The sequence below is a fragment of the Macrobrachium nipponense genome, chromosome 2, assembly GCF_015104395.2.
Source record: "Macrobrachium nipponense isolate FS-2020 chromosome 2, ASM1510439v2, whole genome shotgun sequence".
In the NCBI taxonomy this organism is placed as follows: Eukaryota; Metazoa; Arthropoda; class Malacostraca; order Decapoda; family Palaemonidae; genus Macrobrachium; species Macrobrachium nipponense.
Window position 1 is genome coordinate 44,458,351 of NC_087201.1, and position 19,014 is coordinate 44,477,364.

At 38.3% G+C, this 19,014-nt stretch overlaps 1 pseudogene; it reads right to left on the bottom strand.

Moving 5' to 3' along the window:
• The window catches only part of LOC135220548 (uncharacterized), a 47,856-nt pseudogene extending 43,811 nt beyond the window's left edge, over positions 1-4,045 (bottom strand).
• Between the last annotated feature and the right edge of the window lie 14,969 nt (positions 4,046-19,014).

Sequence of the window (19,014 nt, forward strand, 5' to 3'; positions counted from 1 at the left end):
TATTAAAATTTCTAAAAGTTTATCAAACAAAAAATGTCGCTTTGAACGCAACCGTATACATAAACCATTTTCGTACGTAAAGGTATATGCTTACATTTTGTGGCTGGCCACTCCGACGATAAGTTGAGTGCAATGATGTGGAATTATTCTTTGAATAGGCTATTTATTATGAAGATATGACTATAATATATATGGTAAGAATGGTTTTATTACCTTTATTGTCAGTTAATATCATAATGTGAATGTTTGTGTACGTTGGTGGTTATCGCACTGCAACTACGCTTAGCCTACCAATGAACGTCGTACATAAACCTTGAATAGGCTATTTATTTCGAAGATAGGACAATAATATATTAGGTGAGAATGGTTTTATTACCTTTATTGTCAGTTAATATCATTATATGAGTCTTTAAATGAATGTTGGTAGTTATCGGACCACGGCCGAGGGTTAGCCTACCGAAAAACATCGCATACGCAACACAACAAACCCGTGATGCAGCGATTCATACCAGTGATGTAACATGAGAAACGGTCCAAGAAAAAACCCGTGATTAACTGGATCCGTGAATAAGCGATGCCCCACTGTACCGACCCAAGTTGGGCCTGCAAACATATTTTAAAATCGTTGACCCCTTACTCTGCAAACGCGATGTGGGCTATGCTAGCCTACTGCTTACCCAAATTTAGGACTACTTACATATTTTACTCTCCAAACGGGAAACGATTTATGTGTGTTGTCAGTAAGGCCATAGCGGAACGGGGCTTCGCGCCTTATCCGCATTTTTGAAGATTCTTGGCAGGCTCGACATGTTTCGGCAAGCGGCAATATTGCGCTGCGCGCGCTAACCACAGGGTTTACAGTGGGCCGATCAACCTAACCGCGTGGCTGGCCAGCCTAACCGCGGACAATCCACCACCTGCGAGCGACTACATATCCGCGACCAATCGATTTATTTGTTATCAGTAATGCCGTAGCGGAACGGCGCTTAGCGCCTTATCCGCATTTTTAAAGATTCTTGGCAGGCTCAACATGTTTCGGCAAGCGGTAATATTGCGCTGCATGCGCTAACCAAAGGGTTTACAGTGGGCCGACCAACCTAACCGCGTGGCGGCCAGTCTAACCAAGGACAATCCACCATTTTAAAGTACCATTAAACTACCCTAGATACATTATTTCACTTACCTTACAATTGAAAATCTTCCATGTCAGAGTCGGAGAATTCTGGTTGGGCGATTCTGGGCCTTTTGACTGGGGGCAGGACGTCTAGCATAGGCATTTCGGTTTGAACACCGCAGTCACGGGTTTGTTGAGGTTGAGGAGTACTACGGGACAAAGGACGTATTTTCGTTGGCGTTGACTCTGCTTTCTTTAATGGATAAGTGCGTTTAATGAATTGGGAATGTTTTGAACGGGCAACCACTGTTATTAAAGTAACGTTTTTTAATGCAGTACATTGAAAAATAAGAAGGGTACAGTGTTCTCACCCTACCACTCCGCGGCAAAACGTTTCTTTTTAAATCCCGCCATGTAGATTCGATAGTGTTGGTGTGTATGTTTTTGTCGGTTGGATCGACAAAGTGTAAAGAGTGATTGATATTTAAGTGTTCTTTAAAGTGCTGACTTAGTGTAGTGTATGATTTCCAACAGTCTGAAATAATGATTGAATCTGGATGAATATTTTCAATGAGGATGGGAAGCAGGGTTTCGGCCGATCGGTCCTGAACGATTTGGAAAAACGTGTCCTTTGTTTCGCGGTCTATTCCACCTAAAACCCAACAACCATCAACACGCCAACCTTTGTTGAATTTACGTTTGCCAAACTTTGACTCGTCAATTTCAACAATGTGGCCGGGTCCACCGATTTTGCGATTGTCCCGGCAGAAATTATACCAGTCCACCATGGTGTTCGGTGAACCAATATGGAGAGTCATTTTCATAAAGGCCTGTGGTAGCTCATGGATCCAGCCATAAATTAATTGGAGGATTGTGCCGAAATCCAGGTGTGAGCGGGAGAAGAAAGAGCCATTCCATACCGTTGTTTTTTTACGACACATGCGGAAGCTGCAGCGCCACACGAAACTGTCTTCCTCTTTAACGAGGCTCACGGTTACCACTTTACACTTGTCACAAGTTCCACTGAAATCGCCCAACAGTCCGCTTTTGTAAAGATATGTACGTAGTACATCAACGTCTTGGCATAAAGTATATAGCACACCAAAAATAACCGGACTTTCACTCAAAAAAGCAGCGAGGGACGGGTGTGAAGCTACGGGATGCGCCATGTTGACTGCTTTGAAAACTCGCGGGGTCGGCCCAGGTGATAAAGGCCATGCTGGGTCAACGGGACTACTTAGGGCGACGGTTGGATTTGGGTGTTGTGCGGCCCGGGAAATTGGTAATTGGCTCCCAAAACTGTAGGTAAATAATGACGGAATACGCCTACAGTGTCACCCATGAGAATAAAGTGCGGTATCGTAACGGAATTCGCAGAAGCAAAGGCAATGGGGGCTTGGTGAGATTTTTAGGGGATACAGTTTTGAAAATTCGCGGCGCGGAGGAGCCGCCATGTCTGTTTGAATGGCGTGCGGCCCGGGAAATTGGAAATTGGTTCGCAAAACTGTAGGTAAATAATTACGGAATACGCATACATCGGCATCTATGTTAATAAAAAGAGGTGTCATAACGGGAATGACAGTAGCGTAAGCAATGGGGGCTGGGCGGGGTGTTATAGGAGACATATTGCCTTTTTTGAATGTTTGCGCCATGTTTCGAAGGTTTAGGTCGTGAGAGGTCGGGGTCGTAGGTACTAGTTACCGTGGCGGATGGATTTGGGTGTCGCGCGGCCCGGGAAACTGGCCCGGTAATCCATAAACTACCGGGTTAGTTTATTGACACAAGCGACTCCGTAAACATCGAGATGGCGTCAATCTTCTAAATATATCGTGTTTTAAGTAAAAATGTTGAACGCATTTTGGTGAGATTTGCACTGCGTTGGACACCCTTTTCACTACCCTATGTTAAATGCTTTAAATTTGGCCTTATTTCTAACTTTGGAGAAAATACTTACTTCGAAAGGAGAGTAGAGGTCTTTAGCCCCGTTTCTCACCAACAACAAGTTGCGACTGATGCCCATCTCCAATGTCAGGACGCATTATAATGTACTTCTTTGAGGATTGTTCACGCTGATCGTACATGGTCCACTCTGTACCCTGCGGTTTTTTACCCTAGTTCGTATGGGGCTTTCATAGCCTAATATCACATTATGTTGATGAAACTTCAATCTTTTGAATGGTATGCTTGGAGTTGTAATTGTATTCGTGTTTCACCATTTAAATATCGAGTGAATAAGACCTGTCCACCGTGATAAGGGTTGGTAGTCGCTGGTGTTTCCCCCTAGGTAAGACCTGGCCAGCATGATGACGATGGATCGTCCGTGATTGTTTACCCTACTTCGAAAGGAGAGTAGAGGTCTTGAGCTCCAGCTATCACCACCAATAACTCATGACTGATGACCATCTCCGATGTCAGGACGTGTTAAAGTACTTTTTCGGAGGGTGGCCAAAACCTCGGTGGTCGGTGAGTTGGTCAGTCCACTCGGTTGTTTACCCTACCTAGCAGAAAAACAAGTTTCGGCCGCGAATTCGATTACTACTACCCAATTTAACTCTGTCTACCTTCAAAATACTCCAAAAAATCATGTTTTTCTCATGAATGGCTAATGCTTACCCAGTAGATGTCTTCTTGACGCCTTTGTGTTTAAATCCATGGTGACATTTCAATGTTTGGCGAAATAATTTCTTCTGGCCCACAGAGTACGCCTTGTACGTGTTGAAACTCACGCGATTCTGCAGGCAAAACGAATCTTTCCACCGTTGAAAGTCTTCTCTACTCTTAACATTTGTTCTGAAAGTTACACACTCCTTTTCTGTCACAATATCACTAGTTTCGAAGCCATTCACTTCTATTGCCGCATCCATATCTACCGAAGTCTCAATGCATAGTAGTACTACTACTAATGCATAGCGCCTGAGCCTCGACGTAGTCTGTACTATCGTTAATAAAAACGAGTGTTGAAATAAATTAATATAAATTAAGTCTAATGTCAGTAGGTTAATTTGCCTTATTAGTATTAATAAATATAACAATTTTATACAAAATACGATAATAAGTATGTCTTAGCTAAATGTGACGTATACATGTTATACTTTTAAATTAATATTCTCAACTTTGTGAGGTGGAACTATAGATAACATTTGCATGGTGAACGACGTTACCATTCACTAAAACTTATTTACACCATGTGCCTTTTATTCAGTTACCTTAAGAAGGAAGGAAACTTAATGACATAAGGACATATCTTGTAAAATTTATTTATTGATTATAAATCACCCATCGTTCAAACAGTTACAGGTGCGTTTTCAAAGGTTATTTATGTAATCGTTGTTGGTAATACGCTAAGGGTGGAGCCTGACCAAGGATGTCGGCAGAAAGGGCGGAACCTGTTTATACTATAGTACAGACCAAAGACTTATACTTCAGTATATAGTCTTTGGTACAGACTTTAGGAAAATGCATTCAGGGGGCTGCCCCTAGAGGCATCCCCCCCCCCAAATGGAAAATAGTGGCAAAATAATAATATTGAAGACTTAGGCAATAATACTATAAATGAGAAATATATCAATGGGAAAAAAATAAGTCTGATAATAAAATAATAACATTTTGAGACAAAAATAATATTAACAATAATAATAGGAGAGATTATGTTTGTAAACAAATGAAGCATATCTGCACATGCGCAGTACGCTGGTGGGAAAACGCCAACAATGGCAGACGACGCTCTCACGTAATTAACTTGGTCAAGTGTTTTGTGCACACTGTACATGTATGGCAGGGTAAGGTTTCTTTCTTGCTTTTTACACTGTATATAAATTCTCGTGTAGAGCTGTATTGATTTCTCAAAATGTGAAAAAAAAAATCTCTAAGTTGCTTCTGTTTTAAATTTTTCTGTCTGTTAACTTCACTTACCATGAGAGAAAAAACATTCCAAGGCAACAACAAATACTTAAATAAAAATAAAAATTTTACTTTCCAGAAAGGTTTAGAATCCAGTAGTTTTAGAATCCAGTAGTTTCAAATAACTTTCACATGAGGGCAAGCTGTCTGTGTCACTGCACTACTGATAGTGGAAGGGTCTGAAATCCATTGGTACTTTATCTCGATCCATTTTCTGTGAATCCCAACTGTTGCTCCTGTGAAGTGTCATTATTTTCTACTCTAAAAACATGGCCTCATAATTTTATGTAATTATTGTTGTATATGGGTTAAAATAAATAAATATATAGGAATGTTGTGGAATACTAACATTTTAAATTTTCTACGTAGTGAAATCGCCTCCATTTTGAGCAGTCTTCCGAAACAATGTCAACGAAAATATGTAAATCTGAATGTTTCAATACACAAATGCTTTTATGCTCTAATATTTTGCTTAAGATTATATTATTTCATGAAGATTAACTTCCAATTGAAAGATAGGACGAATTAGACACATATAGGTGAAAACTTCTATGTGTTGGTAGTGGTATGAAAATATTATTGGAATGTCGTTCTCAAAAATGGTTGGCATTTGGCTGTCTTGGCAGTTTTGGAAGTATAGACAAGGCCGGACTAGTTAGTGTTTCTTATGAACTTATAGTGTTCCTCATTTACTGAGCAAGTGCTCTACCTTATACCTCTTGGGCAATTTAGTCCAGGTTACGAAGTGCTCTGTCCCACTGCTTCCTTTCATCTTAATTCTCTTTAAGCCATGCATGAGTTGGACAGTTAGTGACTGCCAGCCACCATTTCTCCCTACCTTGTCACTTTCACTGAGAATACGATGCCAGGATCCCTTTCCCCACCAATTCGTGTATCATGCAACAACACACAACTGAACCATTTGCAGATTAACTTCAATGATCAATGTTCTTATGATAAGGTAGAAGAGGGGAAATGTCTTTTTACCCACCAGCAGTGTTATTGTTTGGAAAAGACGTGTTGATGACTCCTATCCTATAGCAATAATCTTAATGATAATAATAATGGATTCTGTATTTCCTGATAGGACAGGCGATTGCTGTCCATTTCATATATATATATATATATATATATATATATATATATATATATATATATATATATATGAATAACTTGATCAAGAAGTATATAGAACGTGATGCTATGTATAAATAAAGGTTTTTTTGCACGAGGAAAAAATGAAAAAGCGAGATAGCCAAGTACTTTCGTCCTGTTCGGACCCTTTACCTGAAGGCAAACCTTCAGTAAAGGGTCCAAACAGGACCGAAAGTACTCGGCTATCTCGCTTTTTCATTTTTTCCTTCGTGGCAAAACAAAAAACCTTTATATATATATATATATATATATATATATATATATATATTATATATATATATATTTATATATATGTGTGTGTGTTATATAAAAGAGGGATTTGTGATGATATATTTTAAATATCATTGTAATGTGATGTATAGTGCCATTTTAGAATGTAGAGAAGTCAGCAGTTTAACTTCCCTAGAGACAGTGCCCGAGTGACAAGCCTTGGGAATGCTGATGTGTCTTTTTGGGCTGGCTGTCATCAGAGTTGCTGTCTTAGCAGATCAACGCCTCGTCCTGTCGCTATGAGCACTTGATACAGAGGTGACCTTATGAAACTGGATACAGGCAGTTCTTGGGTGTGGACATTGTGTGTGAGTTCGTGCGTACGTGTGAGCCTTTTTCCTACATAATGAGATGTAGTATTGCCATGATGGATAGATCTGTGTAACTGAGGCAAGAAGCCAAGATGGCTTCTGCAAAAGTATTTTTTTGAGAGGTGATAGTGCATACTGTGTTGAATGGGTAAGCATATTTTATTTTGGCCAAGAGATGTGGCTGGATTGTATTTGAATATTTATTTCAGAGATGTTCTATTTCACATGATCTTTGATTATACTCTTATGCTTATCAGGGTGTTCTCCTGTCTTCTAACATTTGATTCTGGAGAAGGGGGATTGGTCTGGAGAAAGGGGGATTGGTCTGGAGAAAGGGGAATTGATCTGAGACAAGGGGAATTGAATATGGCGACTTACTATGGTGTACTGACTATGTTAACTGTGCCTGATGTTATGGCTAAACTAATGTTAGTTATTTGATTAATTACCGAGGGTTATCCGAGTTATTTGGACTTTGAGTTTAACATTTCATTTAATCATTCTGTTAAGAACCTGAGTTAATTTAGTTAATACTTTGCTTTTAAATAAATGCATATTTTTGTAAGTTGCGTGTCTGATTAGATGACCTTAGATAATGGAGGGGGGAGGTGTGTCGAGAGAGGGAGTTGTTGGGAATCGAGAGAGAGAGAGAGAAAGAGGAGGATGTTACCAGTTGCCTACCGCTTTGGTCCATCACTACCTTTTAAAATCTGAGAAAGATTTTATAATCTCATTTTATAGTATTATATATATATATATATATATATATATATATATATATATATATTATATATATATATATATATATATATATATATATATATATATATATATATATATATATAGTGACTGCTTTATGGCCAAGGTTCAGAGAATATAAAGTTCTTCCATAGGTCACATCAAAATAAGAAAGGTTTAATTTCAAAACAGAACAAAAATTAGCACTTTAATATTTAATAATGAAACAAGTTTACATAATTACGTTAATACCTCTTACCGCATAAAACAAGAAACACTCAAACAATCCTGCACCGCACAAATAACAAAATAAATAAACCTTAATAAACTAAATTTTAAATATACGTTACGTTACCAGTTTCACAAAGGTTCACTCAAAATTTATATAACAGAACATTAATACATTACAAAAAACTGAAGAATAAGAAGACAGCTACTCCAATAGGACACTTATCACAGTAGAGGACCAGGTGAGAACTAACTATGCAGGAAATAGGTGGTCCGAAGAAAACTAAAAGAAGGCGGGGAAAACCAAAAGCACTCTGAAAACGGGACAACTAAAAATATAACTAGGGATCTTAAAAACAGGTACAGGAATGAACTGTACATTTCCACAAAAATGAAAATCATAGCTATACAAAATTAAGATGTCAATCTGGCAGATGGGTGACAATATATATATATATACATATATATATTATATATTTGGCAATGTGTGTTTGTATGTATGATTGGTATGGGCACCCGGGCTGTTGGTCTGACGGACTGAGACTCGGAACAGAGATGGGTTTCCACCCCGGGAACGGTCCGAGGACCTATGCTTTCGGGAGCCCGGGTCACCCAAAATTTCTACTTACCCCCCAACCCCCTCCGAAGGATGAGAAGGGATTTCGTGAAACAGAGCTGGTTCTGCCCGTGAAATGGGGCTGGCTATGCCCGTAGACTTAGTTACTTTACAAATTTCTGTATACATATGACTTATGTAAACATCAAAGAGGGTGGTTTTAGAAGGGGATTGACAGAGAGAGTGGACCAGTTGTTAGGGAGAAGAAAGAGGAAAAAAAGACAAACAGAAAGAGAGAGAGTTGTATTACTGAGAAGAAAGAGGGTAAGAGACAGTGATTGTTGGAGGAGAGGAAAGAGGAGGTAAGAGAAAGGAACAAGAGGGAGAGGAAAAGAAAGAGAGAGAGGGAAAGAGATTAGTATATATTATTATACAGTTATTATATATTTATATTTTAAATTACATTTATATTTATATTATTTATATTATATTATACTATATTTATATATAGAATATATATATAATATAATATATATATGCTCTGGGTTACATGGACCAATAGGTGGGACCCGCCCGTAGGGCGGTTAACCAGCTAGTACATATATAAATAAAGGTATAAGCCACAAAGGAAAAATAAACAACGTAGTTCTGCTAATAAGTTGAAGGGTGTTTGAGTCGAAAGATCTTGCAGAACTCTGTTGTTTATCTTTCCTTAGTAGCTTATACTTTTATTTATGGATTTATTACGTTCCAAAGTTTTGTGATTCAGTTATACATATATATAATATATATATATATATATTATATATATACTATATATATATATTACAGAATATATATAATATATATATATATATATATATATATATATATATATATATATATGCAAAAGTTTAATGCCTTTTTTAAAGGGCCTTTTATACTTTACATATATATATTGGGGATTTTTAAGGTCAAATGATACTCATTTAAACAAAATGAAACAAAACAACTAACTGGCAACTTAACCTACCCCCGTTCCATTGCATATCTGTCTTGGGAGTTGGCTGAAAGTCCAAGCTAGGCAAAAAATAAATTCCTGTAGTTAAAAAAATATAATTTTTATTTCCCAAAATTAGCTAACATTGAAATGGAATAAAATTAATTAACGCTGACTCAAAACAAACGTTAAACTGTCATATCCTCTCAAAATCATATTTAAATAAGTATCCCCTCTTATCTCGTTCTGTCCGACTAATCATAATCTTTCAATAAGTCAATACAAGTCTAGAGAAATCCATATTTTTATTTAGGGACTTCGAATCCATCTGAAATAAAGAGACCATAATTATGACATACTTAACCATTAAAGTTAGTCAAAAAAGAATGTGTACCGCACCCCACTTTTCTTTCTCCAGACACAAATAATTGTCACTTCAAAGGTTAACTTTTCCAAAGTTCTCTCTTACAATACCTTGTCCGACGGACCTGCAACACCTCTTCCAGGTGTGTTCCACACTCTGTCAAACACAATCAGTGAGTCCCCCTTAGCACTTATTCTCCAGAATAAATGTCATTTTCTGTTCGTTACTAACACACACACATACCCCATTTGGCACACAATAAGCATGAATGATTCATGCCTGAAACTCGTGATCTTCGAGGCGTCATTGACCACAAAGTGCATTGGTAAGCTATCCTGTCTGTTTTTCATTTCAGCATCTTCAAGGAATCCAGTGTTTTGCGCTTGTCTCTAACCAGAAAGAGCTAAGGTTAGCAACCCATTACAGTGCCTTTAAGATATATATACATACATACATACCTATATATATATATATTATATATATATATATATATATATATATATATATATATATATATATATATGTATATATATATATATATATATATATATATATATATATATATATATATATATATATATATATATATATATATATATATCTTACAAGTGTGTGATGTGTTAGTGAATTACATATCGTGTCTTGCTTGGAGACAGATTGAGCTGTAGAAGCAGCCTTCTTGAATGATGGAATCTGATGCGTATGCATTTTTAATCTGGAGGCTGTCCGTACTGTTGCCAGAGGCAGTTTGGGGTGTGTCGAGTATATACATTCGTTTGTACGAATGTCACAGGTCTAACCGACCGAGGCGCTTGGGGAAAGACACATTCCTTTTGTGATAGGAAAGAAGACGGTTTAGTAAACGCCAGGTGTCGGGAGAAAACCCCATCATAAAGGTATGGCACATATTTTAAATGACTTAGAAACAGTTGCCTTTGAAAAGAGAGAAGTGTGAAATGTATCTCTTTACTTAATATTGCCTTTGAAAAGAGAGAAGTGTGAAGTGTATCTCCTTACTTAATATTATGTTATGTATTTTTATTACAGATGGCCTCTATTCCATGATATTAGAGACGGGATTCTCTATCCTGACTAATACAATGAAACAATTGACATTTTGGGTCTGGGAGTGAGTACTTAGCCAGAAGAGTGGAATGATAACTTAATAGTTTTCTTTGTGGGGCAGACTTGGGTTTTTATCACTATGACTTATTAATCATTTTGTTCTATTTTAAGTTCATCTGCTTTGGATAATTAGTATATTTTTGTATTTATGTGAGCTTAATAGTCTAATGACATGTTTGCAGATAAAGGGCGCCTGCTGTCAACAGGTAAGGGTTTTCAGTTTGTGTAGTTTTGTCAAAAGGGGGTAAGAGTGGTGGCAGGGGTTTAACAAGCTTTTTACATATTTTATAAGCTGTAGGTATGCTAACGAAGAGACTGGTGACTAGTTAGACATACATTTTTTGGTAGGAAAAGGGGTTATGATCATGTCACAGGCAACTCAGGGCTCTTTTTGCTGATTCAATGATTTGGTGTGGTGTTGAAAGCGTCGGGCATCTCTCTGCATCTTAGTGTTACCCATTTGGTGATTCATGAAAACCAGTGTTTTAAAACATGAAGGGAAAAAGTTTAGTTTTTGACATATTAAAGTGTTTCACTAGTGTGGTGAACAGGCTACTCATATTTGCGATGCGTATACGAATTCGGTTTCCAGTCATATGAAGATGTGAGTGTATTTTCAAGTTTTCTTTCTTATTTTCTCCTTTTTATTTTTATTTATTTATTTATTTATTTTTGTATTCCTTTTTGTTTGTGGTGAATTTACTCAAAGGGGGTTTTGTTTTGATGTCTCTCGAAATTCGACGGACATGGTAATGATGTGTGCGAGGGGTTTTGTTATGAGTCACGCCCTGAGAGAGAGAGAGAGAGAGGGAGGCGAGAGTTTGTGTGTGTGGGTCTGGTTGTCGCTGGGTTGGATCGCTTAGTAAGCATTTTGCCCCTTTTTTCCTTTTCTATCCCCTCCCTTTTTTTTTTTTTTTTGCTTTCGTGGGATGATATGCGGGGTGCGTTTGTTTTTTGTTATCCATTATTGGGGGAAAATTTGTATTAATTTTTCTGGATTGGGTTTTGTGTGTATATAAATACATTGATGTTATTGAGATCGGGGAATCTTATAGAACAAAAGAGCTTCTGGAAAGAAAGAAAAAGGGCGGATACTAAGAGTACACAATGCTACTACATCATGTAACAAACGTGAGTGCGGGCGTGAGCCCGTTCCGGGGAATGGTAGATGGTGTGCTATCCCAACCAGTGCAAATTTTTATTGAAGGGGTGAATAATTATTTAGCCGGAAAGAATATAACGGATGATATAGAGGCGAAAGCTTTGCTAGATTTCAATAGAGGCGATCTCTCCCATCATTGCAGGAGTTTCCAATTTGCAAAATGTCGTACCTGGACTGATTTGCAAGCATTTTTGAAAACAGCTTATGGCTTAAAGGAACACTGAGATATGGTGAGGGACCTTCGGGGTCTTTATAAGCTACAGAAGGGCACTAATAGCCTTGTAGAACGTAGTTCAAAACTTTTTGACTCAGTGGTGGATTGGGTAGGAAAATTGAAAACATCTAAATGGGTTACAGGAAGTAATGTCTCACCTGAGAATGTTCATAAACTGATCTATTTTTCCCTGCTCTTGCATGATGTACCGGATGCAATAGTGAACAGCTTTGATGAAAAAATTGAACCTACTTCAGACGAAGAATTACTTTATGCCGAAATTGAGAAACATATGTCTAAATGTTCCACTGCAGATAGTAATTTTTAATGGGACAGGCCCGGGGATAGGGTGCAAAGAGACACAGAATTTTCTCCTCCCCGTCTGTGTGCAAAAGTTGAATATAACAAAAGATCGATCGATCAAAGGCAACAGCAGTTGTGCTGTTTCAACTGCAATAAACTAGGGCATCCAAAGAAATTGTGTAGGGTTAAATATTGTGGAATGTGTAAGAGTACTGATCATTACTGGTAATCTTGCGAGGCCTACACCTCAAGGTTCTGGTAATTGTAATGTGAGGACTTCCCAGGCAGGTCAAACCAGAGGGCAAAAGGATCGGCGAAATTTTTGGAAGCCCGATCAACAAAAAGGGTACAGGTGATTGGTAAGTGCCATTGTGGTCTCATGGGGGACGCCCCAGAGCCCAGGCCTATAGTTTATGGAACAGTAGGGGATGTGGATATCCCGATATTTATAGATTCGGGTGCATCTATAAATTTAATGGACTATAATTTGTATCAATCCATGTTTTCCAATTACCCTTTGCAACCCTCAACGGAGACAGTGTGTGATGTGCAAGCCCATAGATTAAATACCCTGGGTTGTGTTCAAATACAGTTTACTCTCGGTGAGTAAACTCTCGGTGAGTACTGACAGAACCATTTTTGGTAATGAAAGGAATTGCGTTGGGCAACAGACTTTTGCTGGGTCATCCTGCATGTAGGAGACACAAGATTTCGATCCATGTGGGTGTTAATGGGATAACAGTCGGGATACCTGGTGTTTTTCTGCCTTATGAGGACGTGATTAGAACGGAGGACATGGAGATTATTGAAAAAGGAGGTGTGCTCGGTGATATTAATGGCGGTGATACGATTGTTACGGAGAAAGGTAATATTAAAACCCATGTTGGTGATATGGGAAATGATTGCGGGGATTCTATAGGAATTCACGGTGATAACAATTATGGTGATGTTGATACTAATATTGATGTTGTTTCTGATACTAACAATGTTGGGGATGATACTGAGGGTGGTAATGTGTATGGGGTGGTGGAAAAGGGAGGTACTAACCACAAATATAGAGGTGTTTTATCCGAAGATACGTATTGTGTTACTACCTGGTCCAAAGACTATGGTAAAAGTCAAATTGAAGGAAGTGAGAAAACCTACGGACGTGTGTGTTATTCAAAATAGCGAGAGGCTTAGAGGGGTTATTAGCACGGCATCGGTGAACAGTGTATCCATAGATAAGACCACGTGGTTGGAGTTACTAAACTGTAATGATACAGTTATGAGATACCAGAAGAATACATATATATTGGATTTCCAAGATTGGAGTCGTGATACTGGTTCAGTGGCTATTGTAGAGGGAAAACCTGAGTTTTCAAAGGCAGTAATGCAATCAAGGAAACAGATATTTAGAGAACATTTAGCTAATGCGGATTATAGTGAACATGTTGAAGCGATAAGCGAGCTCTTGGCGGAATTTGGGGATACGGTAGCCTTACAAGGTGATAAATTGGGGTTGACTAATGTGTTAGAGCATAAGGTAAATTTGGAGAGTGGCACAAAACCTATTCATATTCCTGCATATCGCATACCTTTCAAAATCAGAGAACAGGTAGAGAAAGAGGTCAATAGATGGGAGGAAGAAGGAATCATTAGACCTAGCGTGTCTCCTTACAACTTTCCCTTGTTAGCGGTGCCTAAGAAGGACGGTTCTGTCCGTGTATGCGTCGATTTTAGACGTTTAAATGAAAAGACAATCCCTGACCGCTATCCAGTCACGTGCATACCAGATCTTTTTATTGAAATTAGTGGACATAATATTTATAGCTCAATTGATTTGGCGCAGGGTTTTTTGTAGTTCCCTCTTAGTGAAAGTAGCAAGGAATATACCGCTTTTTCAGTGCCCAAGGGACACTATGAATTTGCGCGAATGCCTTTCAGTTTATCGGGCAGTCCAATGACCTTTACCAGGTTGGTGAACACAGTTTTGCACTGGTTATTGGGCAAAAATGTTTTTGTGTATATGGATGACATCCTGGTCGCAACAGACACGATCGCACAACACCTGGAAGTACTTAGGAGGCTTAGATTAGCGGGGTTGAAAATTAAGCTAGCCAAGTGTTTGTTCTTGAAAAAGCAAATTAGATATCTAGGCCATGTCATATCTAAGGAACGGGTTAGAGTAAATGATGATAAAGTCAAAGCAATAGCAAATTTTCGCACCCCTAGATCAAAGAAAGAGATTGAGTCATTCCTGGGTATTGCCGGTTTCTTCCGGAGGTTTGTGAAAGGGTTATCTAATATAGCAGCTCCCATAACAGATGTATTGTGGGAAGACGTTCAATTCCAATGGAAGGAACCCCAGGCGGAGAGTTTTCAAAAGCTCAAGGACGCGCTAATGAATCCCCCTGTTTTGAAGTTTCCAGATTTAAGCAATTTTACATTAGTGACTGATGCAAGCCAAGAAGGTATAGGTGCTTGCCTTATGCAAAAGTTTGATGGGAAATTCCATCTTATAGCCTTTTATAGCAGGAAGTTCAGGACAAAGGGCAGCAACGAGAGATCAATGGCTACCATAGATAAAGAAGCATTTGCAATAGTGTCGAGCTTAGTTCATTTTAAAATGTTGCTGATGGGGAATAAAGTAGAAGTTCTTACACACCACAAGCCATAATTAAATCTTTTTAATAAACCCGATTTGTCGCCTAAAAGAGCTTGTTGGTTTTTAACTATCAGAGATTTTGATGTAAAGCTCAAATATATAGAGGGCAAATTTAGCGTAGTTGCTGATGCTCTCAGTAGAAGTTTTCACGACACGGAAGAATTCCAAGTCGTGCAAGTCACTAGCAAGGCTATACAATGGGATATATCTCTCATAGAGCAAAGGCAAGATGAAGACGAGACTCTAACAGATGCAAAAGTGTTTCTTAGAGGGGAATTAATTAGGAAACGTCATACGTTGCCTTTTTCGGGTTTGGAGTTAGAAGGTAATCTATTGGTTAGGAAAATTAGATATGAATTGAGAACCAGTTAAAGTAAAGGAGATACGACACAGATTGTAATTCCGAAAGTCCTAATTCCAGTGGTTTTGGATATAGTTCATTGCAGGTTCGATAGTCCACACTTGGGAATAGAAAAAACATGTGATGAGGTTCGTGCTAAATACATTTGGAAAAACATGGGGAAAGATATGGAAAATTTTGTAAGGAATTGTACGGTGTGCAACACATGTAAGCCTGCAAGGATAACTTCATGCAAATTAGAATTGTATCCTATAGCGAATAGACCTTTTCAGAGATTACATATGGATATCCTGGGGAATTTTTGTGAGTCTAGGTATGCGAACAAGTACTTGTTAGTGAAAATAGATGAACTTACAAGGATAGTAGAAATTTTCCCACTTAAGCATAAAACAGCTGAAGAAGTAGCCATAGCGTTTTTCAATGGTATCGTTTGCAGATACAGCTCACCCGAAGTTCTATTGACCGACAATGGTAGAGAATTTGTGAACAAAACTTTGGAATGTTTAGCGGAAGTCATGGGGATACAGAAAGTAACAATTATTCCATACAGACCTGAGGCTAATGGGTTGTGCGAACGAGCAAACAGGAAAGTGCTTGAGGCTCTCAGGAAAACTGTGGGTGGTAATGATAAGAATTGGGACAGATATGTTGATGTTGTTAGACATAGTATTAACACTATGGTTAGTGATTCCATTAAAATGTCTCCATTTGAAGCTTTTTTTGGTTGTCCAGCACGAGGCACATTTGATTTGCTAACTATACCTCATCATGGGGAAGATACGATCGAGGCGTTGGTATCCACAGCGAGAGAGAGACGAGGTTGTCTCAGCCATAATCTCGAATCCACAACCAGAGATATGGTACAGAAGAGTAATAGTAAATCATCTGATCCCAAGATCAATGTCGGAGACAAGGTATTTTTAAAACTTAAAGTGAGAAATGAACTAAATTACAAATTAGGCCCGAAGTTTGAAGGTCCTTTTAAAGTCATTGAAGAGAAAATTGGAAACAGATTTGTAGTCTTAGAGGAAAAAACAGGTCGAGGTTAATGCATATCTCGAAATTGAAAAGAATTGGTTGTGGTGATTAATATATTGTCACACAATTGCATTTTTTCTCTTTTTTTTTTCTTGTTGTCTGTTTTTTTGCAACTTGGTGGTGAAATGCTTTTACGTTTTTTTTTCTCTTTTATTTCCTTCTACTGTCTATTTTCTTATTATGCGCAAATCTGCGGCATTTTGGTGTAAGATTTCGGGGTTAATATTTTACGTGGGAAGTTGTTGGAAATACGGCAAATTTTTGTTTTAGCCGAGAAACGTGATGATAAACATGTGATAATTCCTGTGTGTATGATATATGGGGCTGAATTTCTGTGGTTTTACGAGCTGAATAGGCGACATTGGGTTTTTATATGATTGGGGTAATGTCGTGGGGAGTTATGATTTAAGGACAATTTTTTTTTTGGGGGGGCCCACCTTGGTGATATCCTGATGATAAGTTTGTGGAATGTGATTATGTGGTGCCAGTGTAGAATTTTTTTTTTTTTGGAGAATAAGGGTTTCTGGCATTTCAAGTCTGACTAGATAATCTGTAGTGCGGTTCGAAGTACCTGAGGTGTTCACAGGTGGATTTTTGCTAATGATGCTGTGATGAATCCGGTTGCGGATTCCCTTTGGATTAGATTACTCGGAGATTTGCACTATTCTCGTAGATGTTGACTATGGCATTCCATTGAAATGTATCATGTAAGGGAATTGTTTTCTGGTCGTTTCTGGTCAATGGGATTGCTGCAGTAGCAAATTCCGTAACGGTACATATTCCGTTTTGGGAAAGATATTGAATTATATATGTTTCTTCTTCTCTTATGTGCACCGTGTAATGGGGGAAAGTTCACTTATTATTGTTGTTGTTATCTTTTTTCCTTTTTTCTTTTTTTCTTTTCTTACGAAAGATGTCGTAATTGGTGTTAAGCTCTAAATAGCATTTCTATTTTAGATAGGAGTTATAATTTGTCGGGGTATGTGAGTTAGATAGAAGGGGTGTTCGGCATTATATTTTATGGAGGTTAGTTATATAAACAATAAAAGGGGTTTTTGCTGTTAGACATTATGGGTTCTATTTTGATAGTATGTTTGTCAGATTCGGGATTATTTGTGAGGATTCAGTGGGCAAAGATTATATTTTGTTTAGTGAGGAATTTTTAATATTTGACCAGGAGATTGAGTATATTAATTAATGACGGATTTGTGGGGTAAAGCAAGACTTTAATTATTTTATGATCATGTAGACCTTTTAAATACGGACACACAATGACTTTAGAGAATTCCCAAATTTACGTGATGGTGGCGATGGAAACGACTTCGTTCTGCAGTACCAGAGGTCAAGTCAAGTCTACACACGGATGGCGATTCTATGGACTGCCTTTGCAACGGATGAGATGTCGTCGCTATATCATCTCAGGATATGTTCTGGGATAAATCAGGAGTCTACAATCTTCGATGAGGCGAGTGCGAGTAGCACTTGCATGGAAGTCACGGGATATTTCCTTGACAACGGGGTGGTGACCATGTTTCCTTCTGTAGAAAACATCGAATCTACAGTTTCGCGACGAGGGGGTGTTGGATACACTCACGAGGGTAGCAGATGCTGAATAATGTCGCGTGCTGAGTTGTTTCGAGTTGGTTTACGTACTCGACCAGTATCTACAATTATTCGTCGAGATCTGCTTTTCCTAGTGACGAAGATGAGCTTTTCATCAATGAACATTACACAATTCCAATAATAGTGATCATAAGAGGTGTTATACTGATCACAATTTGTGCGCTAGGAGTTCTTAAACTTCTGTGTATTCGGCGAGGCACAAGGGCTCCAGCAACGGAGGTATCCCTAAATCATGTGGCAAATTGATACATTGTGCATTAGTTGCTGATGTGGTGTGCGACAGGAGTGCACAAAGGACATAGGTGGCCGAGCCGTCTTACAAGTGTGTGATGTGTTAGTGAATTACATATCGTGTCTTGCTTGGAGACAGATTGAGCTGTAGAAGCAGCCTTCTTGAATGATGGAATCTGATGCGTATGCATTTTTAATCTGGAGTCTGTCCGTACTGTTGCCAGAGGCAGTTTGGGGTGTGTCAAGTATATACATTCGTTTGTACGAATGTCACAGGTCTAACCGACCGAGGCGCTTGGGGAAAGACACATTCCTTTTGTGATAGGAAAGAAGACAATTTAGTTAACGCCAGGTGTCGGTAGAAAACCCCATTATAAAGGTATGGCACATATTTTAAATGACTTAGAAACAGTTGCCTTTGAAAAGAGAGAAGTGTGAAATGTATCTCTTTACTTAATATTGCCTTTGAAAAGAGAGAAGTGTGAAGTGTATCTCTTTACTTAATATCATGTTATGTATTTTTATTACAGATGGCCTCTATTCCATGATATTAGAGACGTGATTCTCTATCCTGACTAATACAATGAAACAATTGACATTTTGGGTCTGGGAGTGAGTACTTTGCCAGAAGAGTGGAATGATAACTTAATAGTTTTCTTTGTGGGGCAGACTTGGGTTTTTATCACTATGACTTA